Below are 27654 nucleotides of genomic sequence, written 5' to 3'. Positions count from 1 at the left end.
AGATGGGGAATGCATTTGCTCCTTTTCTGCCTTGCCTTCTTGCCCTCACGGTGCACTCCCACTTCCTCAGGATCTCATCCGGAGCCTGTCCCCTGTGTCTCTCCTCTGCGAGGTATTCTCAGCATCTTGTATGTGTTTTTTCAACTCCACCTATGGCTCCAGAACTTCTGAGACAATACCAAGCTCAGGGGCTGCTGTGAGGGTAAATGAATTTAATGCATTAAAGTGCTTAGAACAGTGCTTGGCAATAAGTAAGTGCTCAGTAAATTTTAGTTATTGTTATCTGCCCATTCCCCATGGGCTGGGGCTTGTTCTACTGGGTCAGTCACCTTCTGTTCAGGTCCTTTCTGGACAAGAAGATGCCTTGCTTTCTGTGAGGAATACAAGAAAGATCAGAGCAAGGAGAAAAGCCTTAGTATTTGGGTTAAAAACAACATTGAAAATGACCTTTATTATGTAAGAAACTACAAAGCTATCCATGCTGCTAAGTCACTTCAGTCGTGTCTGACTCTGTGCGACCCCAGAGACGGCAGCCCACCAAGCTTCCCTGTCCCTGGGATTCTCCAGGCAAGAACTCTGGAGTGGGTTGCCATTTCCTTTTCCAATGCACGAAAGTGAAAAGTGAAAGTGAAGTTGTTCAGTCGTGTCCAACCCTCAGCGACCCAATGGACTGCAGCCTTCCAGGCTCTTGCGTCCATGGGATTTTCCAGGCAAGAGTACTGGAGTGGGGTGCCATATAGGACTAGCATATTTTATACAATAAAATGTTGATAAATGGAATATTACTTACAACTCGTCAAAGATTATATCTGTTTTCTCATATTTTTCATGTTAAGTTTTGTGATCAATTTGTATATACGTATATAAGATACCAAAAACTGAGAAAAACACCAGAGAAAAAGCATCCATGCACAATCACATCTTCATTCTCCAAACAACTCAGTTTATTCCATCGAGAACGTCAGAAAGTTTCTTACCACGGGAGAGTGACCTTTAAAGAAAAGACCTGACAACCAGATAAACTGTGCACCATTTACAGAGGGATTCAGGGAATTTACTCCATCTATTTCCCTGTCCTCTGGAGGAAATTATTCATTCTCGAAGGGCAAAGCTGATTGAGGAAGGAAGATTCAGACTGAAAACAGACAATGCTTTTAGCTTTGCTCATGTGAAGGAGTCCAGACTTCTGGGTTTTCACCTACAGAGTGAGGTGGTTGAACTAGATCACTTTAAAGGAGCTTCCTGTGTCAAATAGGGTGAGCTTTCCTGTGCTAAGCTATGCTGTGTCTGTGTTGGTTAGGTAAGAATCATACACTCTCTACCAGACAGCAAACTCCCTGCTAAATGGGGAACTTCAGTAGCCAGGCCTTGGGTCCTTAGTTTTAACCCAATGCTTGGCCAGTGTTCTAGGCTCTGTCCATGGTACCTGCAGAGAGACTGTAGCAGAGTAGTGGTGAGGGACAAGCAAGGTCATGTATGTACAAGTGCTTAGAGCCGCAAAGGTTTTTTTTTTTTTTTATTTTTTAAATGTATGGCGAAGTTGTAAAATGAAAGAACTAAGAATAGACTGAGAATATTTCTTTGGTTTTGAGAACTTAAGAGCTGGAAGAAAATGAGACATCAGTGCAACCAAGTCATTTACAATGGAGGAACCAATAGGTTGCTGCTCCCTGATATTTAACAGAAAGCAGTGCCATTAATCTGAAATGATGAACCTACAGTTTTTGATTAGTTAATGTTAAAATTTATAAAAGAGAATAAAGCAACATATGAGAAAAGAGATTATGTACACTAATCTAAAGGACTTCCCAGGTGGTTCAGATGGTAAAGAACCTGTCTGCTAAGGCAGGAGCTACAAGAGACATGGGTATGATCCCTGGATCAGAAAGATCCCCTGGAGGAGGAAATGGCAACCCATTCAAGTATTCTTGCTTGGAAAATCCCATGGACAAATGAGCCTGATAGGCTATAGTCCATGGGGTCGCAAATAGTCGGACATGACTGAGCAACTGAGCACATATGCACACACACCAATATAACACTCTAATGGAGACCATTGCTGTATTTGCCTTTGAAGATTTCAGTAAGTAATAGTGATTTTCAAAAGGACACTACACTGTAAATCAGACGTCCCCCTAAAATGGCAGAAATATAAACCTAAATGTAGGAATAGCTTCCCTCTTCTCATTTAGATGCTGACTTTTGCTTCCGCCTGGGAGACTTTGGGCAGAAGTGGCATTTATTTACTGTCACTGAGTTAATTTCACATATGCAGAACATGTCCTGACTTGGTAGTAATGGACCAGGCTCTCAATTTGCCTCCCATGCCAATGTATATTTTTCGCTCAATCACTGAGGAATTAAAACATATTTGCTTGTTATCAATGCAGCTTGTAAGTGAAATACTGGAGAATTTCTTAGTTCATGGATGCAGGAGAGATTCTGTAAGCTCAGGAACATGCTATAAAGGTGCCCATGTCTTTATACTGACTGAATTTTCAAAATTTACTATTTACCAACAAATGATTAGCACTGGCGTTCATTGTAACAGAGCAGCCTTTGCAATGTGGATGGCTGAGCGGGCACAGGCCATTAGGTGAATTAGCAGTTGAGGGTTCAGAGAGATTGGATAGTAGTAGAAAAAGAAAAAAAAAAGACTTAAGCACACCCTTCACATATATCTTTTAAAGTTATGATTTATTCTTATAAGAAAGATATGCTCATTTAAGAATATTTCAAAGATACTAATAACCATATAGGAAAATCGGGAAAAAACCTGCAATCCTGTTATCTGGAGATAAATACTACAAATTTAGTATGTAGCACTCCTCAGGCTGTTTGCTATATATTTAAATTATATATATATATATATATACACACACACACACAAACATGAAATATTCCTGTTTTATAATCAGTCTTTTCCACCTATGATACCATGAATATACTTTCTAAGTATATTCTTAGTTCACTATTCTTAGTCCACGAAGTGAACTAAGTACAGCAAGTTCTTTACATCACACACTAAACCAGTTTCCTTAGGGTCACTGGAACCAAATATCATGTATAAAAACTTTATTTGTAAAATACCTTAAACTTTTTAGATACTATCAAAATCCTACCCTGAGCTGTGCCAGACACATAAGAGATTTTATGATGGTATAACTGTAATGTTATTTAAGAAGGAGAATCCTTAATCTTGAAGGAAATCTAAGAGTTCTAAGAGAGAGGGGAGCCAGTGAGTTGCATTTTGGGCTGTGGTACACCCGCTTCAGCAAAGGCTAGAACTGTCCATGGTGCTGAAGACCTCTGCGAAGGCTTCCATTTAGCATTTCTCAGTTATATTTACTGACTCAGTACTCACAACATAAAGTGACTGAGCACACATGTATTCACTGCATTAAATGAATCACCACTAATTATCACAATCGGCCTACAAGATGAGAGACATTTTATTTATTTTTACACAAGGAAACGATGTAAGAGACAGGAAACAACTTAGGAAGGTTCTTTTGCAAAGGACAGAAATCATTCAAGCTATTTTAATGAAAAGGAATTTAATTTAAGAAATGTAGTATTTATAAAATTATGGAAAGTGCTGATGCAGCAGCCCCTAACCTGGGCCTCTTGGAATGACTCCCAGAATACCACTACAGAACTATCAAGCCAAAGGAACTGCTGTCTCTACTGCATCTGGGTAACCGAGAGTCATGAAGTTTCATGCCAACTGCTGCTCCAAGACCACACTGTCTTGGCTATGATCTGGGGTTTAGATGCTGGCATCAGAATGAGGCCCTCCAGAGCCAGGCTGAGATTACAATACATACAGGAGCAAAATGGATAGTCTGCTTTCTGCCTCTCAGCATTCACTAAACCAGTTACTGGACACTCAGATCTTTGCTGATACTGTTTTGGGAAAACCAAGTCCCCATGATCCCTGTATCTCTGTGCACCAGCACAAATAATAGGAGCTATAGAAGTAGCTTCTGAAGACTTCTGTTTTCCATGAGTACTTCATATTAGTGGAACCTAAAACACACCCTGAACCTTAGTTGCAAAGGTACCTGGGAGGAGTGGTTTTCAGAACAAGTTAAACTGAAAGGAAAGTAGAACAAGTGTGCATTAGAGGACTTTACTTATCATCACAGGGAGCTGTTATTCAGAACTAAGTTTAAAGCCCTGGGTTCATTTCTATATGACACAAGTTGATTTGGAATCAATATGAAATTTACTCAGATGATCTTGGGGATTATTTTTATTAATTTCTAGTATATAAGTGGGTATTTGTTAATCAAGAAGGACTTGAGTCAGACTCAGAGAAGTCTGTTATAGCCTGTCTTGGAGTTGGAAGCCTGTAGGGCTCTTGAGTTGAATTAGACTGAAAAGTCATGATCATGAGTGAGAGAAAGCATTACAAGAAAAGCTAGGGTGATGTCTGCCTAGCCTCAAGAGAAAATATTTTCTGAGCAGAGAGAATTTGTAAATACCTAAAACCATTGGCAAATCATTTAACAGCATTCTCTATGAAAAATAATTCCATTTATAGAAAAGAATCTCAAGAGATTATGGGCAAGGTTATGGGGATTAGTGAGGTTTGTTAATCCAAGATCGCCTTCACATTGTTGTGGTGGATTTGAGATTCCAGTCTTTGTCTGTTTGGCTCTTTTGGGGTGGAATTTCCTTTCTCATGTTAAATGAATCATATGGGAGAACATTCTGGTCTCTCTGAACTCTTCACTCCTCTAGAAGTTACTGGTTAATTCAGAAGCAGGACTTCAGCTTCCTCCTTTCTGTTTCTTTTGGAAACTAGCTGCTTACAGGAAGCAGAATTCTGGTCTGTGCTTCTATGCCACACCTTTTACAGTCAGCACTTGGAACTCAACCTGGTATTTGTGAATGTCTGTCGTATTTTGGGGTTTGGTTCAAGAATCCCTTGGTTTTCAAAACCTAAATCACATTCGTGAATATTATTGATATCAATAGTAAACAAGTGATACTTGGTTGTTTGTCTATAGTTTTTTTAATCAGATTTGTTCAGAAGTAAATTATGGTTTATATTTTGATCTCATACCACATACCTTTCCCTATAGAAAGTTAAATAAGAAAATTAAACATAAAATGGACAGAAGATAAAATGGAGACTGTAAATAGCAGGCATGAAGCTGGAAAGAGAGAGAGAAAAAAAATACAACAGCTCAGCTGTTGGGAAAAAATCAGAGGAGGAATAATCAACTCCATATATCAAAATCCCAAGTGCACAGTATAAAACAATAATTAATGTTCATGATGGCAACCCTTGATCCATCAAGAAAAATTAAATTCTGTTCAGCAGACTTTCTTTTCTTTACCTAAGCTGGGAAAGAATGTGTAATATATTTTAGAAAGATTTATTCTTTTGATAAAGGAAATATCATTTTACTTATATTTGCTGGACTCTCTAAGGAATACTATTGTGAAAATATAGAAAAACAGAAGAGATTGTTGAGGATAACTTCTTCAGCACACATTATCTTTAAAGATTTTACCATAGCATCAGCATTTTCCTACTCTTCTTCAATATGTCTAATCAGGATTAATTTTTAAAATTTTACATTAATTGGTAAAATCAGCTCTAAGTGCCAGTTGTAACATGATAGATCATTTGATCTTGTCTTTAAGAAAAGATGTAAAGCATCCATCTAGGTCTAAATTAAGTTGAATCTTGGGCTTCAAACCTATCAGATATAAATTATAATTATACTCACAGTAGTGGATAAGTGATGTATTCACTTCAGAACATGGATGTTCTAATTGACATTGCAGGTAGGAAAGAGAGAAATTTGGCAGTCTGAATGTCTCCAGGAGAGGTATGAAGGTGCAAAGGCCTTTGTTGGGCTGCATTTCGAGCAGTCCAGGACCTGGCTTCTTCAGAGCCCTGGACTTGAGCAAACCAAGAAGGGCCGACCTCATGCCAATCATTCTATAAGAGACGACAATACACAAAGTGGACCACCAGTTTATCAAATCACAGCAGAGTATGGGGTGATGAGGAGGAATATTCATAACCTCACCCAGGGCACCTGATGTAACAAATACATCAGGATACTTCAGAGACCAAGTGAATAATTTGCAGGCTGCTTGGTAAGCATGATAGTAAGGCAAGGAGAGTTGGATAATCTTGGTCATTTCAACCAGCTGGTGGTAGGGCATTTTGAATCATCCCTGAGCTGAAGTAGAGTTGTAGTAATATATGATTATGAATCATCCTGTAGGCACATTATAAATACCTTAACTTATATCACTTCATTAATACTCCCAGCCACTCCATGAGGTAACCTCCCAGGAGGTGTCCTCCCCAGTAAGTAGATGAAAAAATGGAGGAACCAGAGTTTAAGTAACTCTCCAAAGATCAAAGACTGGCAAATTTGAGAGGTTGGAGTCCAAAGCCAATGGTCTTAAGAGCTACATTATTTATCCCTCTAAGGTTCGTATGTTTGTCCTGGATTTAGTGTTTCTTCCTTCAGGATAATGCTGGATAAACACCCAAAATTCTCATTTTTTCTTCACTTTCCTTTTCTATATTCCAAGCCCTCCATTGCAATTTTGGTCTTAAGCTTCCTCCAGACAAATTACAGGCAAATGGGTGTTACTATTTACTAACTTACACTCTCATTCCAGTCCTTTCACTCTGAGATCTCATCCAGTCTATTTGAACAGAGTGCTTGGTTTTCACAAATTCTCTGGTCATCCATTTATGTTTGAGTTACTCTCGGAGGGACTAAGAGTCTTGAGCCTCATGCCCACCTAGTATTTTAATAACTTTGCTGCAACCTAGTTTCTGTTACTCCTAAGTTCTTAGGCATAGGATAAAATGTTCTTCTCATTATTGCTTTCCTGTATCACCTATATCACCAACAATTAATGGATAAAATATTGGTAGAAAATAGTCTCAAAGATGGATTATAAAGCTATTTAACTTGGTACTATTTAACTAGGTACTTCCCTAAGAATTCCAAAATTCTCATTATAAGATGGGTCCCAGTCTTGTACAATTTTCTTTCTATTTTCATTGAATTTTAACAACTGGGACTAGCAAGAGTCTTACTTGTTATAGTTTATTTATTTATTTTTATCTGTACTTAGAGATTTTTCTAAGAATAGCATGGAAAGGGATTTGACTTTTGTCGTTTCTAGTATGATCAATTTCCTATCATTAATCATATGAATCATGGCTGTGAAAAATTAGTCAAAAATTCCCCCCACTTTATTTTATGTTTTCCTGCAAGTGAAGAGGTAATCTCTGATCTGAATCCTCATATTAGGATATAGTTCAGATTCTTGGAGCAGTTCCTTGAGATCCTTGGAAGAAAAATGCTTTATATAGCCTTCTATGAAGCATTTGAGATAACCCTTTATGAATTACTCTGTGTTGACAATTTTACTTGACTGTACCAAAATACGTGGGATGGATTATGAATGAGTTTTTGAGGCAACTCAATTTTCTGGACTGTCAGTCCCCCTAAAGGCAGGTGAGGTCGTAGAACAAATAGCCCTGCTCTTCCAAAATCCTATGTGGATGCTCAGACCTTCTGAAAGCCTACAACGGATTTTCCTACCTTGGCAGTAAACTGCCAAATGATCAGCAAAGTCAGAGTATCACTTGGCAGAGCAGCAGAAGTGCCTGCCGCCATGGGAAGAACAAAAGGGGTTGGGGTTTTCTAACCTGTGGTACAGACACGAGGCCAGGATTATACCCCAGGCTCAATCCAGTCTTTGGAGCTGTTTCAATTCATAAATTATAAATGTCATATATTGTTGCACAGGTCATGAGAGAATTGTAGATGTTAATTCCAAGACTGTTATTAGTGGAAAGCAATCCTTTGGGAGATGGGGAGGTGGGATGAGGGACACAGGGAATTAGAGATGCACGTTGTCCAGAGAGGCTGAAGTAATGTGATGATGATAATTAGAGTTTGAAAATGTCAGCAGCAGATGGGACCTGCCATCACTTGCCAATCGCAGACTGTTAAGGTCCCCACAACAAATGTGTGATTCCCTTGGAGCAAAGGGTTGATAGCACAAAACAGTAGCAGAAGTGTCTAAGGAGTTTGAAACTGCGAAAGATCTGTTTAGCCATAAACATGCCCTGTTGGGAGGGATGTTGTAAGAGAGAGTAGAACGCAAACAAGGAGAGTACAAAGGGGAGTCAGCTAAAGTTTAAGAATTAAGTGAGTCCTCACAGATACAGGGAACAAGCTAGTGGTTACCTAGTGGGGAGAAGGAAGGGGGAGGAGGAGGTACAAACCATTATTTACAAAGTCAGCTACAAGGATATATTGTAGGACACAGGGAATATAGCCCATACTCTTTAATTATAAATGGAGTATAACCTTGAAAAATTGTGAAGCACTCCATTGTACACCTGTCACATGTAATATGGTACATCAACTGTACTTCATTTAAAACATGTATGTCCTAGTATATATAAAAAAGAATTACACGAGTCTTGTTTAAAACTTCATTTAGTCTCAATCATAAAAAACTACCTTTCTTGGGTTGCCTATATTTGAATGAAATGATCTCCCTTTTGCGTTCGGGGAAAAAAAAAAAACAAAAAAAAAACTTGTCTTACAGGAATAGCCCATAAACTGATTTCCAAATCTAAAAAATAAAGTCATAGTAAAAAATGATACTTTTCCAAGCTCAAAATACGTATTTTTCACATCAACTTTCTTCAGGGGGATGAAATGTAATGCAAATCCAACCATTACCTGCTACATGCCCTCATTTTGTTAACAAATAGGCGAATAATCTGGTCAGTAAGCAAAGTGCAGGAAAAAGGCAACAGAGAGAGAGATGTCATCTTAACACAAAAGCATTCTACGTAAAAATATTCTATCTTTTGTCCTCTAGAAAGTTTCATTAAAAAAGCACATTCTCTCTCACTAAACCCATGGTAAAGAGAAACGACGCTATTTCCTGCTTTGTTGTCGCACGTTCTCCCTTTCCACATCAAGTCCGTGGTGAAGGAACACTTGAGTGGTGTGGTATACCTTTCGAGCTGACCTTTTGTGTCTTTTTAAGTATTGATGAAAATGTTTATTAATTGGGAAGCTGGTAGGAATGACATTCACTATGTATATTCTGACAATAGGACTGGTAATCTAGACCATATTAAGCAATACAATTACATTTTGTAGTTTAATTAGTCTCTGAGAGTGCACGCTTTTCTCTTGACCTAAGTTTGGCGGAGAACTTTGGTTTTTACTGCTGCTAAGTCACTTCAGTCGTGTCCGACTCTGTGTGATCCCACAGACGGCAGCCCACCAGGCTCCCCCGTCCCTGGGATTCTCCAGGCAAGAACACTGGAGTGGGTTGCCATTTCCTTCTCCAATGCAGGAAAGTGAAAAGTGAAAGTGAAGTTGCTCAGTCCTGTCTGACTCTTCGTGACCCCATGGACTGCAGCCCACCAGGCTCCTCTGTCCATGGGATTTTCCAGGCAAGAGTACTGGAGTGGGGTGCCATTGCCTTCTCCTCAAACAATAAAATCACATGTTTCCAACATGGGGAAAATGGCCTCAAAGCCTAAAAAATGTTTCATTTTTGGGTTCAGATTCAGGTAGAATCCTAAATTCGAATGAGTTGAAATTGATACATTTATATATTTTTATTGATTGCTTTTCATATCAGGGAAGTGATAAATAAATAAATGCTTTTCATATCAGGGAAGCAACTTATTCCCGGATGGGCCTACATCAAAACTGAGGCAGGCACTGGCAGGATCAGACCCATCCCCTTTGCAATGGGAGCATGAAGTCTTAACCACTGGACCACCAGGGAAGCTTAAGAGTAGCATTGTTGTTGTTCAGTTCTCTGTATCCGACTTTTTGTGACCCCACAGACTGCAGCACACCAGGCTTCCCTGTCCCTCACCATTTCCCAGCACTTGCTCAAACTCATGTCCATTGAGTCGGTGATGCCATCCAACCATCTCATTTTCTGTCATCCCCTTCTCTTCTTGCCTTCAATCTCCCAGCATCAGGGTCTTTTCTAATGAGTCGGCTCTTTGCGTCTTTGTAAAAAAATAATTTGGGCAGATTGAGACAAATAAATTTGTCTGCAAGAAGGTTGATAGCGACATAGCAGAAGAGTTTCTTGAAAGTGTGGCCAAATCCTGTGCAGAGGTGTGTGGCATGAGTCTTTGGCAGAAGCAGGCAGTTGGTAAAAATAGGTCTTTCCTTGCAGAAGCAAAGTTCTTAGTCTCTTATCTGAGGTTCTGGGGTGAAATTGCACAGTCTGGGAAGAATGTTAGTGGTATTCCAGGTCCCGGGTCATACAGGGGCAAATTCAAGATGGCTACACAGATGGGGGGGCCTACAACCTTGGGTAGCCCCAGGTTTTGTCTGGAGAAGTCCCACTCTCAGCCCATGTGGTTTAGGTGGCCTGATCACATCATTACTGCCTGGAATTGGTCCTTACCATCAATGAGCACATGCTACCACTTGGCCACACTTTACGGATGAAAATGGACCCAAACAGTGAGATTTTTTTATGAGGTTTCAGGAAGAGACATGTCCTTTTCTGCTAGACTTGAAGAAGAGAATATATGAAGAAGAGTTATAGCCTCCTTGGTCTAGATTTTGAGGATTGCATCAGTACTGAGGACTTTAGAGCCAAGAAATGGAATGAGAGGAATCAGATCTTGGTGACATTGTTAGAGTTCCAGCATCAAGCTTTCTTGAGACAGGAGTAAAGCGTTATTGAGGAATAGGGAGAGGAGAAGGGAAGAAGCAAGATTGGGCCAGAGAAAAACTGGATATTTCTCATAGCACTAATGGATTAATTTCCTAACAGAGTACTTCAGGCTCCCAGGCATGCAGCTGACTTCACTGCCTTACAAAGTGTGCTTGTTTTAAGCCTACCTTGTTTTAAGAGGGCTGCTGCCTATTTGACTTACTCAGCTCTACTTCCATAACCTCTTTCATTCTGTTGAGCCCTTAATTTCATATCTCTCCAGTGAGACAAATTCTTTAGCAGAAGTATTTAATATCAAATAAAGAAAGTAGAACTGAGAACAAGGAATGTAAAATTTGAGTCAAGTGGCTTATTTTCTGTAGGTCTCAGCTTTCTGTCTTGGTAAATGAAGGAGTGGGTCCAGATGATGTCTAAGATCCTTCCAGCCCTTAGATTCTAGTATGTTGTGGGAACAATTTTGATTTAACGATTTCAGTTTCAAGTTGACTTTGAAAGGCTACAACACAGTTTAGCTAGATAAGACTTAATAAAACTAGTAAGGAATTAAAAGAATAATCAATTAAAAGTGAATTCCAGGGCTCAAGAATATTATGGAATATTCTTGCAAGATGAAGCCAGAATTAGAGACTGTGGGATAAATGAGGAATGAAGAGAAAAAACATTTGGAGAGACTCAGATATTGCCATAGAGGAGGTAAGAATAATTAATTCATTTATTCCATCACATATTTGTTGGGAATCTTGTGTATGCCACACCAGTAGGCCTTTAGTTCAGTTCAGTTCAGTCGCTCAGTCATGTCTGACTCTTTTCGACACTATGAATTGCAGCACGCCAGGCCTCCTCCCTGTCCATCACCAACTCCCGGAGTTCACTCAAACTCATGCCCATTGAGTGGGTGATGCCATCCAGCCATCTCATCCTCTGTCGTCCCCTTCTCCTCCTGCCCCCAATCCCTCCCAGCATCAAAGTCTTTTCCAATGAGTCAACTCTTTGCAGGAGGTCGCCAAAGTACTGGAGTTTCAGCTTTAGCATCATTCCTTCCAAAGAACACCCAGGACTGATCTCCTTTAGAATGGACTGGTTGGATCTCCTTGCAGTCCAAGGGACTCTCAAGAGTCTTCTCCAACACCACAGTTCAAAAGCATCAATTCTTCAGCGCTCAGCTTTCTTCACAGTCCATCTCTCACATCCATACATGACCACTGGAAAAACCATAGCCTTGACTAGATGGACTTTTGTTGGCAAAGTAATGTCTCTGCTTTTGAATATGCTATCTAGGTTGGTCATAACTTTTCTTCCAAGGAGTAAGCATCTTTTAATTTCATGGCTGCAGTCACCATCTGCAGTGATTTTGGAGCTCCCCAAAATAAAGTCTGACACTGTTTCCACTGTTTCCTCATCTATTTCCCATGAAGTGATGGGACCAGATGCCATGATCTTCGTTTTCTGAATGTTGAGCTTTAAGCCAACTTTTTCACTCTCCTCTTTCACTTTCATCAAGAGGCTTTTTAGTTCCTCTTCACTTTCTGCCATAAGGGTGGTGTCATCTGCATATCTGAGGTTATTGATATTTCTCCCAGCAATTTTGATTCCAGCTTGTGCTTCTTCCAGCCCAGTGTTTCTCATGATGTTCTCTGCATAGAAGTTAAATAAGCAGGGTGACAATATACAGCCTTGCTGCTGCTGCTGCTGCTGAGTCTCTTCAGTTGTGTCCGTCTCTGTGCGACCCCATAGACGGCAGCCCACCAGGCTCCCCCGTCCCTGGGATTCTCCAGGCAAGAACACTGGAGTGGGTTGCCATTTCCTTCTCCAATGCATGAAAGTGAAGTCGCTCAGTTGTGTCCGACTCCTAGTGACCCCATGGACTACAGCCTACCAGGCTTCTCCGTCCATGGGATTTGCCAGGCAAGAGTACTGGAGTGGGGTGCCATTGACTTTTCCATACAGCCTTGATGTACTCCTTTTCTTATTTGGAATCAGTCTGTTGTTCCATGTCCAGTTCTAACTGTTGCTTCCTGACCTGCATATAGGTTTATCAAGAGGCAGGTCATAGGAGTACACAAATATAAAAGATATTACCCCTTTCTTTGAGCAGCCAGTAATCTAATTATGGAGATGTATTGATAAACAAATGCCATAGTCTAACACGTGCTTCACTGGAATAGAGGAGTCACAGATGTGTAGAGGAGCTTGTATTGAAGACAACACTCTGTTTGAATTCTATAATTGGACTCTACAGTTTCTTTGATAAGTTATTCACACACAAAATGTATATCATAAATTCATAACACCAAATTAATAGAATTTCTATGATTAAATTTATTTCCTAATTTAGCAAAATACATGCTATGCCAAATTTTAAATTTGGGACCAAATCTTTGTTCTTTTGAGAAAGATGGGATGAGAGAGATAAAACTCTTAAAAATTAAATCTTGTAATTGCTGGAACAATCTTTACCAAGCCCAGCCAATACCTTGTTATACTCTAAATATAACTTGTCATTTTATGACAAAATCCAATTTTGAGATTAAGTGAAAATCCATTTTAATTTTCAATTGTTCATCATACTCGAACACCAAAAATTTACAGAAGGCACTTTCACATTTATTTTGTGTCAGGTGATGTGGAATTACACCCTCTGCATCCCTAGAAGATGGTAAGATTGATGAGCTGTTTCTGCATGCAATTGAAATAGACACTATTAAATAATGTATTGTCTTCACTCACTTTAGCTTAACAAGATTTCACCCTAAGTCATCTCTGAATATCACCCCCAAAGAAATTTAATTCATTGATCTTATGCCCCCAAAGAATGATTCTATATGGTAGCTGTCTGATAATTAATATATTTCATGACTGGTAATTGTTCTTACTGACTAACAGAAATTCTCAAAGTAATTTGTATTTTAGAGATTAAAATACAGCATTTAATTTTCAATATAAGGAATGGGCAACATTTAAAGCCTGAGGTAAAGGACAAAAGCATAATGAGAAGAATTAAAAGAGCATAAAGAGGCCATAACAATGTAACTGTTTCAAAAACATTCTCTTACTAACTAACACTTAGCTACAGCCAGCCAAACAAAAATAAATTGTCTTAATGTAGCCAAGTTAATGTAATAAAATTATCAATTAAAAAAAAAAGCAAGGGGAATTCAATTTGTTCTTGCTAGTTGCCAATTCTTTCCAGGCATGCTTTGAAATTTTGGTCTTCTGTAGACCTTAACTAAATAATTCTGTTTTTTCCACAAACTAAAATTAGTAGAATTTGATGGTGAGAGGTGGAAATATCTGCTTTTGTAGGAGAAAATATTTCAGTACAGACATTCATCTTCTTCAGTGGTTAAGGATAAACATATTTGAAAACTAGGGACAGATAAATAAATCAGTTCTCAAACTTTGTCTATCCTCTTTTATCTTTGCATTTATAAATATTCTGGTATAATGTTCATGCCAGTAAAATGCTGGAATCTTAAATATAATTACCAACCAAATCAAGATGAGAACATTTCCATTATTCCAAATTTTCTTCTTGCCTTTTCCTAATTAGCAGGACTCTGTCCTCAGAGGTAACTATTTTTCTGACTTCTATCATGATATATTACCTTTACCTGTTCTTGAACTTGATATAAATTGATAGTATAGTTCTTTGATGATGACTTAAAATCATGTCTCTATCATCACTATAAATTTGTTTAGGTGTCACAATATACCAGATTAGTGCTTTCAACTCATTATGTTCTGTCTCTCCAGTATTGGATTTCCTGTCTGTATTATAATTAACAGTGGATTACTTTCACTTAAGTTAAATGATTCTGAATTTAAATGGGATGGGTATGAAGCAGTTCATTTTGGTGGAATAGTGCATCCTGGCAGATCAGGGGGCATGAATTAGGCTAACAGGTAGGCAGAGGGCCTTGCTGTGCTGGGGGGAGGAGAATCATTGACATGTTTCTAAGTCTGATTTGTTGGACAGAGACTATATTAGGTTCTGTTTGCAGAGATGGGGTACATGGTGAGGCCTACATTTGGGAATAGGATAAGAGCCCATATCAGGGATGAGGGGTCAGGGATGAGCAGGGAGAGTGTGATACACTTGAGGGTTTGGGCCATAGGTCTGCCTGTGTCTAATCCTTTAGCAAATGCTTCTTCTGCCGTGATGGTTGATACCAGCCTGCAGACGGAGGTCAGGTGACTCCCTCCCCCATCCTGGAAGGTGACACATAGAAGTTAGGAAAAAGCAGGACCAGTCTTAGAGTGCCTACAAGATAAAGGCCCGGCGCCTGAATAGGGCGTATGTGCCTCCCATTAGCTGACCTGTGCTTTTGGTGGCTTCAGCTGCTGGCAGTCTGCTAGATGCGCTCTAAATTCCAGGGGATCAGAGCTCTGTGTGAGCTGCTTCATCTGCCTGCACTGTCCTTCCCCCTTTACCAACTGGAATAGATGATCACGTACAGATAGGGAGAAAGCAAGCTCAGACCATTGGCTTGTCTGGACACTCATCTGAGCTCTGTCTCTTACCAGCCTTGTGATGCTGGGCAAGTTACTCTACTTCTGCAAGTCTCAGTTTCTCTTTTCACCAAAGAGGGACGTAACAGTACTTACCTCTTGGGGTTAAATGAGATAAATTCTAAGTGACTGGTTGCCCAGTTGGTCACCATTTCGACCAGATGGGAAAGAACTTATTTGAACTGTAACCCCTCAAGAGTTTGGGATGGACATATACACACTGCTATATTTAAAATGGATAACCAACAGGGACCTACTGTACAGCTCAGGGAACTCTGCTTAATGTTATGTGGCAGCCCAGATGGGAGGGGAGTTTGTGGGAGAATGGAAACATGTGTATGTATGGCTGAGTCCCTTTGCTGTCCACCTGAAACTATCATAATATTGTTAATCGGCTATACACCAACACAAAATAAAAAGTTAAAAAAATACAGGCCCTCAAGATTCAACTAAAATAACTCTCTATTCAAAAGCCTTCTCTGATCCTACTAGGAAGAGTAAAGTTTTCACATAGCCCTGTTATAGTATTTCCCACACTTGTGTGTGTTCAGGCACTCAGTCTTGTCTGACTTTTTGCAACCCCATAGATTGTAGTCCATGAGGCTCCTCTGTCCCTGGGGTTCTTCAGTCAAGAATACTGGAGTGAGTTGCCATTTCCTTCTCCCAGGGGATCTTTCCAACCCAGGGATCGACCCCAAGTTTCTGACATCTTCTGCATTGCAGGTGGATTCTCTACCATTGAGCCGCCAAGAAATTCCCACACTTGATAATTTCCTTTCTAACTCCTCCTCTGGACACTATACTACCTGAGGAATGGGACTGTGTCTTTCTCAGTTACAGTTCTGGTGCTGCCATGGGGTCAGGTACATAGCGGGCACTCAGGAGATATTTGTCACATGCGTGAATAAAGCCTGGCATGCTGCAGTCCATGGGGTTGCAAAGAGTCGGACACGACTGAGCAACTGAACAACAGCAACGATGAGTAAAGTCTGTTATTTGGCCATGATATATTGTACCTCATTTGTTTTTGGTAATTTTCCTTCAATGCATGGTTCATGTTCAAGATTATTTTGTAGGGAAAGTATGAGTTTCACTGAGTCTTTCATATTTACCTGTCGAGTTACTCTAGCTACCTTAAATTGGCTTGACAATCAACACCAACACAAAATTACTATTTATGAACTGATTCTCTGTTGGAAGGCTCAGCAGTGACACTGTGAAAATAGCTGCAATTTAGCAATTCAGTAGCATTTGCCTCAGTGAAGGAGTTAGTATAAATAATAACCTTTAGCTTCAGCTGATCCCCTGGAGGAGGAAATGGCAACCCACTCCAGTATTCTTGCCAGGAGAATCCCATGCACAGAGGAGCCTCATGGGCTATAATTCGTGGGGTCCCAAAGAGTCAGACAACGACAGAGTAACTGAGCACAGAGCACACAACAACTTCAACTGAAACCACAAAACCAGTGTCAGACTTCTGGGATGAAGATTTACACAGGAGCCTGGCTATTCATTTCACATTCTGCTTTCGCTATTGCCATAATATATAAGTGTAATTCCTGACCATGAGTCCCAAGGCTTGAGAAATGACACTAGCAAAACAGGAAATGTTTCACCTTACCAGAAATGTAACTACAAGGTTCTTTTGATATTGGATTATTAATATTGTGCCAAAAATAAAGCTTTTTTGCATGCGCACCAGCAAGGGAAGGAAGATGACAGCCACAGGCAATTCCTGTAATGGTGCTCACAGTTTCCACTCTTCTCCCTGCCTCTTCCTAATGTTTTTCCTAAGGAGAAACACACAGGCGTCCTCTATGTGCCACAGAAGAGTTTACATTTAACTGTCTTTATCTATAGAGCAGTTTAAATTCTAAAGAAGCAAACATCCCTAGTATATTTATCTTGTAAATGGAAGTCTGTAATGTCTAATTTCCCTTCCCCCACCCACCATCTCTAGTTGCCACGAATCTGATCTCTTTATATTCATTTGTTTGTTTCTCTCTCTCTCTTAGGACTTTCATAATGTGTATATTGGTCCACCTAATGGTGTCTCGTGAATCCCTTAGACATTCCCCCCCCACTTTTATTCAGTCTTTTTCCTTTTTGTTTCACTGACTCAATAATTTCAAAGATACCTTTGAGTTTATTGATTTTTTTTTTTAGTTTTATGAGGTCTCTTGAGCGCTGCTACTATATTAAAAAATTTTATTAAAAATTTTTAAACTTTTAATTTTATATTAGAGTATAGCTGATTAACAATATTGTGATAGCTTCAGGTGGACAGCAAAGGGACTCAGCCATACATATGTAACTGGGAAGGGTTAATTTTAAATTTTCACTGGATCTACTTCTGTGACTTTAACCCTTTTTTGTTACTAAACATACATAAAGGCCTGTCTCAGGGAGATTGAGGCTTCCCTGGCAGTTCAGTGATTAAGACTCCGAGCTTCCAGCGTGGAGGGGTGTGGGTTTGATCCCTGGTCTGGGAACTACTGTGGGGAGGAGCTAAAAAAAAATCCAAAGAAACAGTTTAGGATCTCAATGGCTCAGATGGTAAAGAATCTGCCTGCAATGAGGGAGACCCAGTTTTGATCCCTGGGCCGGGAAGATCCCCTGGAGAAGGGAATGGCAACCTAGTCCAGTATTCTTGCCTGGAGAATTCCATGGACAGAGGAACCTGGAGGGCTACAGTCCATGGGGTCACAAAGATTCTGACATGACTGAGAAACTACACTTTCTTTCAGGGAGATAACCTGAGTCACCCAGCTGTGAAGGACTGTAAGGAAGTGAGACTAACACTCACCTGCATGAGGCTTGCCATTCTAGGGGATATTTGCAAGGATGGAATAGTCTTTTTACTTTGTTTCCTCACCTCCCCCATCTCCGATCCATAAAAGAACCTGGCAACCAGGCCCTGACAAGATTTTGAGGTCTAGCCTGCCAACTTCTTGGTCAGCTGGCTCCCTCAGTCTTCCTTGCCTCAGCCTCTCATCTCTCGGATCACTGGCCTGTTGTGTGGCGAGCAGAGCAAGCTTGGACTCCGTAACACATGTACATGTATCCATTCTCCCCCAAACTCCTCTCCCATCCAGGCTGCTACATAACATTGAACAGAGTTCTCCATGTATACAGAAGGACCTTGCTGGTTATCCATTTAAAATATATCTGCTACTGTACTTTTCAATTCAGTTATTGTATTCTTCAGTTCCAGAAATTCTATTTTTTTTTTTATTCATTCATTAAATCATTTAACAAAATTTTATTATATGTCTATTTTGTGCCAGGCAGTGTTCTTTTTTTTTTTTTTTTTTTTGGTGTTACCATGACATCTTTTTTTTTTTTTTAATTTTATTTTATTTTTAAACTTTACATAACTGTATTAGATTTGCCAAATATCAAAATGAATCCGCCACAGGTATACATGTGTTCCTATTTTTTAAAACACTATCTCTATTGATATTCTAATTTTGTTCATGCATAGTTTTCCTGGTTTCATTTCATTGTCAGTTTTCTCTTATGGTTCATTGAGCTTCTTTAAGATGGTTATTTTGACCCTGTCATATAATTCTTAGGTCTCTATTTCATTAAGGTGTGTTTTTGTGCTGGCTTGAGGGAAGAGCTATCCTGGGTTAAATGCAACAGATTTCTTTATCCATTTCAAGAGGCTGGGCTTGGCTTCACACTTGTCTGGGATACTGTGATTTCTTAACTAGTTTCTGGAGTTCTTGTAAAGGCTTTTTAGATGGTATATGTTGTTAAGTTGGTGTTTCCTTGAGGGAATGAAGTCTGAGGGTTTTATTTTGGTATCTTGCTAAAGTCTCCCTGTAGGGTCATTTAAAAAGTGTATCCTTTTTACTTATTCGTAATCTTCACAATATGAGTGGCAACTAATCTTCCTGAAGTAGTAAAGCTAGCTATAATATTTTAAACATCTTAAGGAAATTTACAGACATTGCATTTATCCTGAGAAAACCTTGCAAGAGAGCCATTTTATTCTTCTGTTCGTGTTTAGGTAAAAGGTTATCTAAGAAGTTAAACTTACCCAAGGTTAACATTAGGTTGGGATTCAGCCTCAGGTCTGCCTGGCTCCGAAGCCCCTGCTTTTCCTCCTCTATCCCTTTCTGCTGTAGGTCTTTTGGCAAAGAACACACATTATTGAAATATGTTTGTCACAGAGAGGTTTGTTGTATATATAACTTCTGAAATACTATTGAATGTAACTACCAGTATAAATTACTGCATTAGTAATGCTTCGGATGTGAAGAAGATTTTGGTTGGCTTATTCCTTGAATTTTGCACCTTTTTACTAACAAGTTTAATTTTGTTGTTAAAAATTTGGGTTAACTTAGATTTTTCTAATAATCACAACATTGCCTGCCATGGGGCATTTTTTTCTTTGCATTCTTGTTTATTAGAATAAAATATGAAGCCACACTAAAAAAAAATATACCAATAGATCTATTAAATAAACAATGCATACAACTGGAAACACTATTGGCATTAAATATAAGAGCATGATATTTACCGCTATTGAAAGATGTTCATATATTAAAAATTAAATAGAAAGCAATCAACAGCATAATAAAACTGTGAAGAAAGGGGATTATTTATAAAGTTGGCTCTTGGCTAGCATCTGAAAACTCAGAAGGGCCATAGGGTATTAACTTCAGTCAACACATTACTATTCTGTTACAGACTTCAGAAAAAAAGATTTTCTCTAAAAATAATAACTTATCTGCAGGCCATAAGCTGGATGCATATCCAAATTAGAGCAAATTCTGAAGACTGTCAATTAATGATTATCATTCAACTCCTCTAACTTTACATGAAAAGAAACTAGAAATGCTGTTAGAGATTCATGTGTATGCATAAGTAGTGATGGTGGAGAATTACCGAACACACCAAAGTGGAATCTTTTCCATGCCTATTTAATTTTTTTTCTCAAGGAATCAAATATCTTACAGGCATCCTATAATTAATCTCCATATACCTTGACATTTCTCCATAATTCTGTTTAATTAGAATTAACAGTGATATTAATTATGCAGGCAAATGAAGCAGACTGTTTCCTAATGGTTAAGAATCACTGAGAGCTCCCACTGTGTGACCTTAGGCAAGATCCCTAAATTTTCTTCATCTCCAGGAAGGGTCTGGGAAACAATAGAACATATTTCCTTGCTGAGTATCAGGGTTTAAATACAATAAGTCAAAAGTGTTTGGAACATGGAGATAAACCAATGAATGTTAGTATATTTTAGGTAAGGCTGGTACAAGTGAAAATGTTTCATCAGTTTATTTAGAAGAGACATATATTTAAATTCTTCTGAGACATGGAATAAACTTTAAAGAGTCAGTGGGATATTTTACAAAATAAAATATTTCTAAAGCATGAAAACACCGAAATGATTTTCAACTCAGAAAGTATTAGACATATTTGCTCTATAAACTTTTATTATCTATCCAGGTGTATTCAGTTCAGTTCAGTTCAGTCGCTCAGTCGTGTCCGACTCTTTGCGACCCCATGAATTGCAGCACGCCAGGCCTCCCTGTCCATCACCATCTCCCGGAGTTTACTCAAACTTACATCCATCGAGTTGTTGATGCCATCCTGCCATCTCATCCTCTGTCGTCCCCTTCTCCTCCTGCCCCCAATCCCTCCCAGCATCAAAGTCTTTTCCAATGAGTCAACTCTTCGCATGAGGTGGCCAAAGTATTGGAGTTTCAGCTTTAGCATCATTCCTTCCAAAGAACACCCAGGGCTGATCTCCTTTAGAATGGACTGGTTGGATCTCCTTGCAGTCCAAGGGACTCTCAAGAGTCTTCTCCAACACCACAGTTCCAAAGCATCAATTCTTTGGTGCTCAGCTTTCTTCACAGTCCAACTCTCACATCCATACATGACCACTGGAAAAACCATAGCCTTGACTAGACGGACCTTTGTTGGCAAAGGAATGTCTCTGCTTTTGAACATGCTATCTAGGTTGGTCATAACTTTCCTTCCAAGGAGTAAGCTTCTTTTAATTTCATGGCTGCAATCACCATCTGCAGTGATTTTGGAGCCCCCCAAAATAAAGTCTGACACTGTTTCCACTGTTTCCCCATCTATTTCCCATGAAGTGATGGGACCAGATGCCATGATCTTCGTTTTCTGAATGTTGAGCTTTAAGCCAACTTTTTCACTCTCCTCTTTCACTTTCATCAAGAGGCTTTTGAGTTCCTCTTCACTTTCTGCCATAAGGGTGGTGTCATCTGCATATCTGAGGTTATTGAGATTTCTCCCGGCAATCTTGATTCCAGCTTGTGCTTCTTCCAGCCCAGTGTTTCTCATGATGTACTCTGCATATACATTAAATAAGCAGGGTGACAGTATACAGCCTTGATGTACTCCTTTTCCCATTTGGAATCAGTCTGTTGTTCCATGTCCAGTTCTAACTGTTGCTTCCTGACTTGCATATAGGTTTTTCAAGAGGCAGGTCAGGTGGTCTGGTATTCCCATCTCTTTCAGAATTTTCTACAGTTTATTGTGATCCACACAGTCAAAGGCTTTGGCAGAGTCAATAAAGCAGAAATAGATGTTTTTCTGGAACTCTCTTGCTTTTTCCATGATCCAGCAGATGTTGGCAATTTGATCTCTGGTTCCTCTGCCTTTTCTAAAACCAGCTTGAACATCTGGAAGTTCATAGTTCACGTATTGCTGAAGCCTGGCTTGGAGAATTTTGAGCATTACTTTACTAGCATGTGAGATGAGTGCAATTGTGCTGTAGTTTGAGCATTCTTTGGCATTGCCTTTCTTTGGGATTGGAATGAAAACTGACCTTTTCCAGTCCTGTGGCCACTGCTGAGTTTTCCAAATGTGCTTGCATATTGAATGCAGCAGTTTCACAGCATTATCTTTCAGGATTTGAAATAGCTCAACTGGAATTCCACCACCTGCACTAGCTTTGTTCATAGTGATGCTTCCTAAGGCCCACTTCCTGCCAATGCCTGCCAATGCCAGCCTGCCAATGCCTTCCTAAGCAATGTGACTTCACATTCCAGGATGTCTGGCTCTAGGTCAGTGATCACACCATCATGATTATCTGGGTCATGAAGATCTTTTTTGTACAGTTCTTCTGTGTATTCTTGCCACCTCTTCTTAATATCTTCTGCTTCTGTTAGGTCCATACCATTTCTGTCCTTTATCGAGCCCATCTTTGCATGAAATGTTCCCTTGGTATCTCTAATTTTCTGGAAGAGATCTCTAGTCTTTCCCATTCTGTTGTTTTCCTCTATTTCTTTGCATTGATCGCTGAGGAAGGTTTTCTGATCTCTTCTTGCTATTCTTTGGAACTCTGCATTCAGATGCTTGTATCTTTCCTTTTCTCCCTTGCTTTTTGCTTCTCTTCTTTTCACAGCTATTTTTAAGGCCTCCCCAGACAGCCATTTTGCTTTTTTGCATTTCTTTTCCATGGGGATGGTCTTGATCCCTGTCTCCTGTACAATGTCATGAACCTCCATCCATAGTTCATCAGGCACTCTATCTATCAGATCCAGTCCCTTAAATCTATTTCTCACTTCCACTGTATACTCATAAGGGATTTGATTTAGGTCACACTTGAATGGTCTAGTGGTTTTCCTTACTTTCTTCAATTTCAGGTGTATTGGGGAAAGCAAATAAAGCCTTTGCTCAGGCAATTACAATATAGTTGGGAAGGCTGGCATGTTTTCAGAAAAACAAATAGAATGTTAAGTGTCAAAATGAGTGGAAACTTGCAATAGGAATTCTAGAAAAGAGAGCATGGTGAGGGGGAGTGGTACAAGGCAGCCTCATGAAGAAGAGCTCTGAGTTTGGGGAGTTTGACTGGAGAAGAGAAGACCCTTTAGATGAGGGGCATTGTGGTACATGCATTCTTCCCTGGTGGCTCAGTGGTTAAGAGTCAGCCTGCAAATGCCTGCCAGTGCAGGAGACGTGGGGTTGATTCCTGGGTGGGGAAGATCTCCTGGAGAAGGAAATGGCAATCCACTCCAGTATTCTTGCCTGGAAAATCCCATGGATGGAGGAGCTTGGCAGGCTACAGTCCATAGGGTCACAAAGAGTTGGACACGACTTAGGGACTAAACAACAACAACAAATTGTGGTACAAATAAGCAAAGAGCTTTACAAACATCAGTGATCTATGAATTATCTTGCACACTTATCAAAATGTGGCATCTGACTCACAGGTATAGAGAACAACTATGGTTACCAGTGAGGAGAGAGAAGGGGAGAGGGGCAATACAGGATTAAGAGGTACAAACAATTAGGGATAAAATAAGCTACAAGAATATATTGTACAACAGGGGATATACAAGCCAATATTTTATGATAACTATCAATAGAATATAACCTTTAAACATTATGAATCATTACCTGTAACTTCCATAATATTACTGTATATAAACTATACTTCCATAAAAAAGCAGACTACTTTTTAAAACATTCCTTACCAAAAATTAAAGTGCAGGCAAAAAACTGAACAAAAATTTTTAAACTGTATGAAAGAAAAAGGGCCAATAACTCAAAAAACGTAATCATTATTATAGCCATCATCAGTGACAAATGCTAACCTCCTTTGTGTAATAGTGCTAATGAAGCAATTAACAAAAGGCAATGACCACATAGAAAAGTAAGACTAGTAAAATTTTATAAGGTGAGGAAATAAAAATTTAACACAGTAATTTATTTGATAAATAAACCAAAAAATATTTTTACCTTCATATACAATGAACTGTAAACTAAAAAACAAAACACCAGTTTTTAGCTATAATTTGAGAAAAAATTAAAACTGTAAGTTCATTTTTTGGGGGTATAAATGTACACCATATTTCATAAGTTATGTGGCTGTACACACCCAAAGTCTTTCTTAACATATGTGCATGCATGCAAACTCATTTTAGTCGTGTCTGACTCTGTGTGACCCCATGGACTGTACCCGCCAGGCTCCCCTGCACTGAGATAATAGCCAAATGATTGAGAAACATGTAAAAACTAATAGAGAGCCTACCCCTGGCCTTACCAAGTGGTTAGAAAAGTATTCTGGACCTGTGCAGGAAAATACACGAGAGTCCATCTGGCTAGTTTACAGCCATTTCCTCCCATTGCTTTAGTCTGGGTTTTCTAACTAGTTAGATTTAACTGGATGGGACAAACTAAATGAGTGACAAAGATGCATCACGACTCTGGGGACTTTGCCTTTTTTTACTGTTTAATAATTTAATTTGTAGATTGTTAAATGATTTAAGTCCCAGGAAGCATAGAAGGCTCTTAAGCTTTTGCTTCCACTGGGCTTTTTAACCCAAAGAATCAAATGACAGTCTGTGAGACAAACGATAGTGACTTTGTGAGTTTTTCTGGCCTTTTGGCATGAGATTAAGAGGCCAGACGTTTTCTGTTTCCAGAGATCAAATATTAATAATAACAAGAAAGCCTGCGTTCTCTGATGTGGAAACAGGAAGTCTGTAAATCTTTGTATCCTGCTCTGCTTCTATTTCCTGACAAGTCGACTACTTGAACGCCCGTCCCTTGGAGCAGTTATACTGACAACATGAAAAGAAATTAGTTGCTTTCATTTATTTCTTCATTTCCTCATGGGAATTTCCTGCAAGCATGGATAATAATAACTTGATAAGCAAATTATTCTGTATATATTATTTCATGTTTTTCCTAAAAGGCGCTTTCCTTATTATCCTACCCTCTAAAATTGTAAAACAGTAAAACATTCGTGTCTGGTGGACTCCTTGCTTTCCTTTTTCACAAGACAAAGGCACTTTGTTCTGACAAATGTGACAAGCCAACTTTGGTTGTAAACTGAGTAGCCAGATGATATAATATATTATTAAGTATTTATGAAGTAATCTGGGGCAATATGCAGCTGGTCCCCTGTTCCTTAACAGATGTAAGAATTCCCAGTGTATTTCCCTGATTGATTACATGAATTTCCTTATTACAGTGCTATATTTGAACGCAAGTCTTTAATCATCTGATGCCTTTTCTTTGCAAGACCATCTTTCTGCAATAAAAGGGCATCTGTTTTAACAGCAGAAACAGCATTTATCCAGAGACATTCTAGATAGAAATAGATTAAAATATAGATTTTATACTAGAATTACTTAATTGGAGTTGTTTAATTGTTTGTTTGAAATGAATTGTGTTGTCAGTAAGTCACTATATGTATGTTAAACACCCACCTATTCCTTAATATGAGAAAGCTATCTTTGGGCTTTCTCCCCAAAATGTCAGATTATTTTCCCTCACATACTATATAAACTCAGATGAATTAAGAGACTCACATAATGCTCTTCAGATAAATTTGCCTTGAAGCTGAGATTATGTCCAAAACATGGAAGTCCAAAACCAAACTATCATGAAAAATTCCAGTGACTATAAATAGAATTTCTAAATTCGAAATGTCATTTCAACCTTCTCCATGTCACAGCTTGACTCTCATAATTGCTCTTGTTGACTTATTTCCTTTAGTACACTGTGACCATTTCCTGAGGTGACTGGGTACTGTGTGATCTTTTTCACTTACATTCGGTATCATCGTATGAACATTATCTGATAGGGAAAGGAGCCTAGTCATAACATAAGCAACTCAACACAGCCGACCTTTAAAACTGCTGGTTGCTTTAATAAGACACCAACACTGCCAGCAGCAATGTTATTCTTAAGCCTCTTAAGGGTTCATTTCAGTGGTTGTTTTCCATTACATCCATTAATGTAATCTACACAGCAGAGCTGTCTCTAACTATGTTATTAATTATTATGATGTCCTGTTATGCAAATTGAAATATAGATATGGATTTCAAGACCTTGAATGGGAACATAGAAACAACCAAGTTAAATCACTTCATTTAGCAAAGCAGCGAGTAAAAACAAAAGACTTTCCTAAACCACACAGCTGTGGCATAACTGACCTTGATTTCCAAGGTCAGCACTGGATGGAGCAGAATTGATGGCTTTTGCTGACACTTATCGAATAAATTATGCTAGAAACCTTCTGCTACTATGGCTATAGAATCAACCTGAGGATACAACAACAAAACATACAAAATTTTAAATCACAGAGAAACAAGAGTAGGAAATTTTCATAATTTTCATCATTAATTACATATCAGCTTCTATATTTTCCTTTCCAGATGGCACAATGATAAAGAATCCACCTGCCAATGCAGGAGATGCAAGAGATGTGGGTTAGATCCCTGGGTTGGGAAGATCCCCTGGAGCAGGAAATGGCAACCCACTCCAGTATTTTTGCCTGGAAAATCCCATGGACAAAGGAGCCTGGTGGGCTACAGTCTGCTGCTGCTGCTGCTGCTGCTAAGTTGCTCCAGTCGTGTCCGACTCTGTGAGACCCCATAGACGGCAGCCCACCAGGCTCCCCCGTCCCTGGGATTCTCCAGGCAAGAACACTGCAGTCTATGGGGTTGCAAAGAACTGAACATGACTGAGCAACTGAGTGCACACACAACTTATGTTTTATTATATAGATACAGAAATGTTTCACTATTAATTTCTATAGACCATGTAAACTGAAAAAACAAAGGTTAAACAGTTAGTATTTAAGTCTTTTGCTATGTAGTTTGGAAATAAGAAATTAGGATTTTCAAGTTGAATAGCAATTTCTTTGAAAAGTCCAAAGAAAATTATTACTCTACCTAGAGATGAGGCCAGAAAGTCGCACATCTATGAAGACAATAAAAACTCAAAGTTACATAAGAATAAGACAGGTTTATCTCTTCTTCCCCAATAAAGATTTCCTTCTTTTAGTGGATGTTCAAGAGTATTTTATGAACCTGCAAATGAGAACAGAAGGGCGAAGCAAATTCAAATAGTTCATTCAGATAAAATCTGTGTAGCCATTAAATCTTAAAACCTCAGCAATATCTATGGAGTTATTTCTATTTCCATGTGCTCTAAGTTCATGTTAACTAATACAATCTGTACCTATTTATGATGGTTTCATCTCCTTTTTAATTCCTACTTCTCTGCCCTCAGGGAAAATGCCGACTTTCAACTATCATTTGAAATTAACTTCTCTTTTTCTTATATGTTAAAAGATGACTACACCTTTAGTTTATTGCAAATATCAAAGACAGCCAGCAATCTCTTCAGCATTTCCTCAACTATGCAACTCAAAGTACGTCTGTTTCCATCTGAAAATATGCTTGTTGATTCCCAAGGCTAAATCCCGCTGTCCTGTAACCTAACTCTCTGCCTTCTCCTTCTGTATTTACCCTCAGTTTATTTAGTAAATAGTCCTCTTCAGTCACCTGGTGGAGTTTTTCTCCTTGATCCATAAACATGTTCTGGTTACTTCTAAATTGAACAACATTATTTTATACTAATGCCTTTTCATTTTCATCCTAATGCCTACACACTGGGAAAGA

The 27654-nt window shown here is 39.0% G+C and overlaps 1 long non-coding RNA gene across 1 annotated transcript; it reads right to left on the bottom strand.

The window, feature by feature from the left end:
* LOC129636295 (uncharacterized) lies at positions 1-26536 on the bottom strand. Its single transcript, XR_008706859.1, has 3 exons — positions 26428-26536; positions 26182-26289; positions 1-194 (listed from the first exon to the last, which is right to left on the bottom strand). It is a non-coding gene; the product is annotated as an uncharacterized LOC129636295 (long non-coding RNA).
* Between the last annotated feature and the right edge of the window lie 1118 nt (positions 26537-27654).

This window comes from Bubalus kerabau, chromosome 21 (assembly GCF_029407905.1).
Source record: "Bubalus kerabau isolate K-KA32 ecotype Philippines breed swamp buffalo chromosome 21, PCC_UOA_SB_1v2, whole genome shotgun sequence".
Lineage (NCBI taxonomy): Eukaryota > Metazoa > Chordata > Mammalia > Artiodactyla > Bovidae > Bubalus > Bubalus kerabau.
Note: the sequence above shows the minus strand (reverse complement) of the source record. Positions and strands in the feature narration are given on the sequence as shown.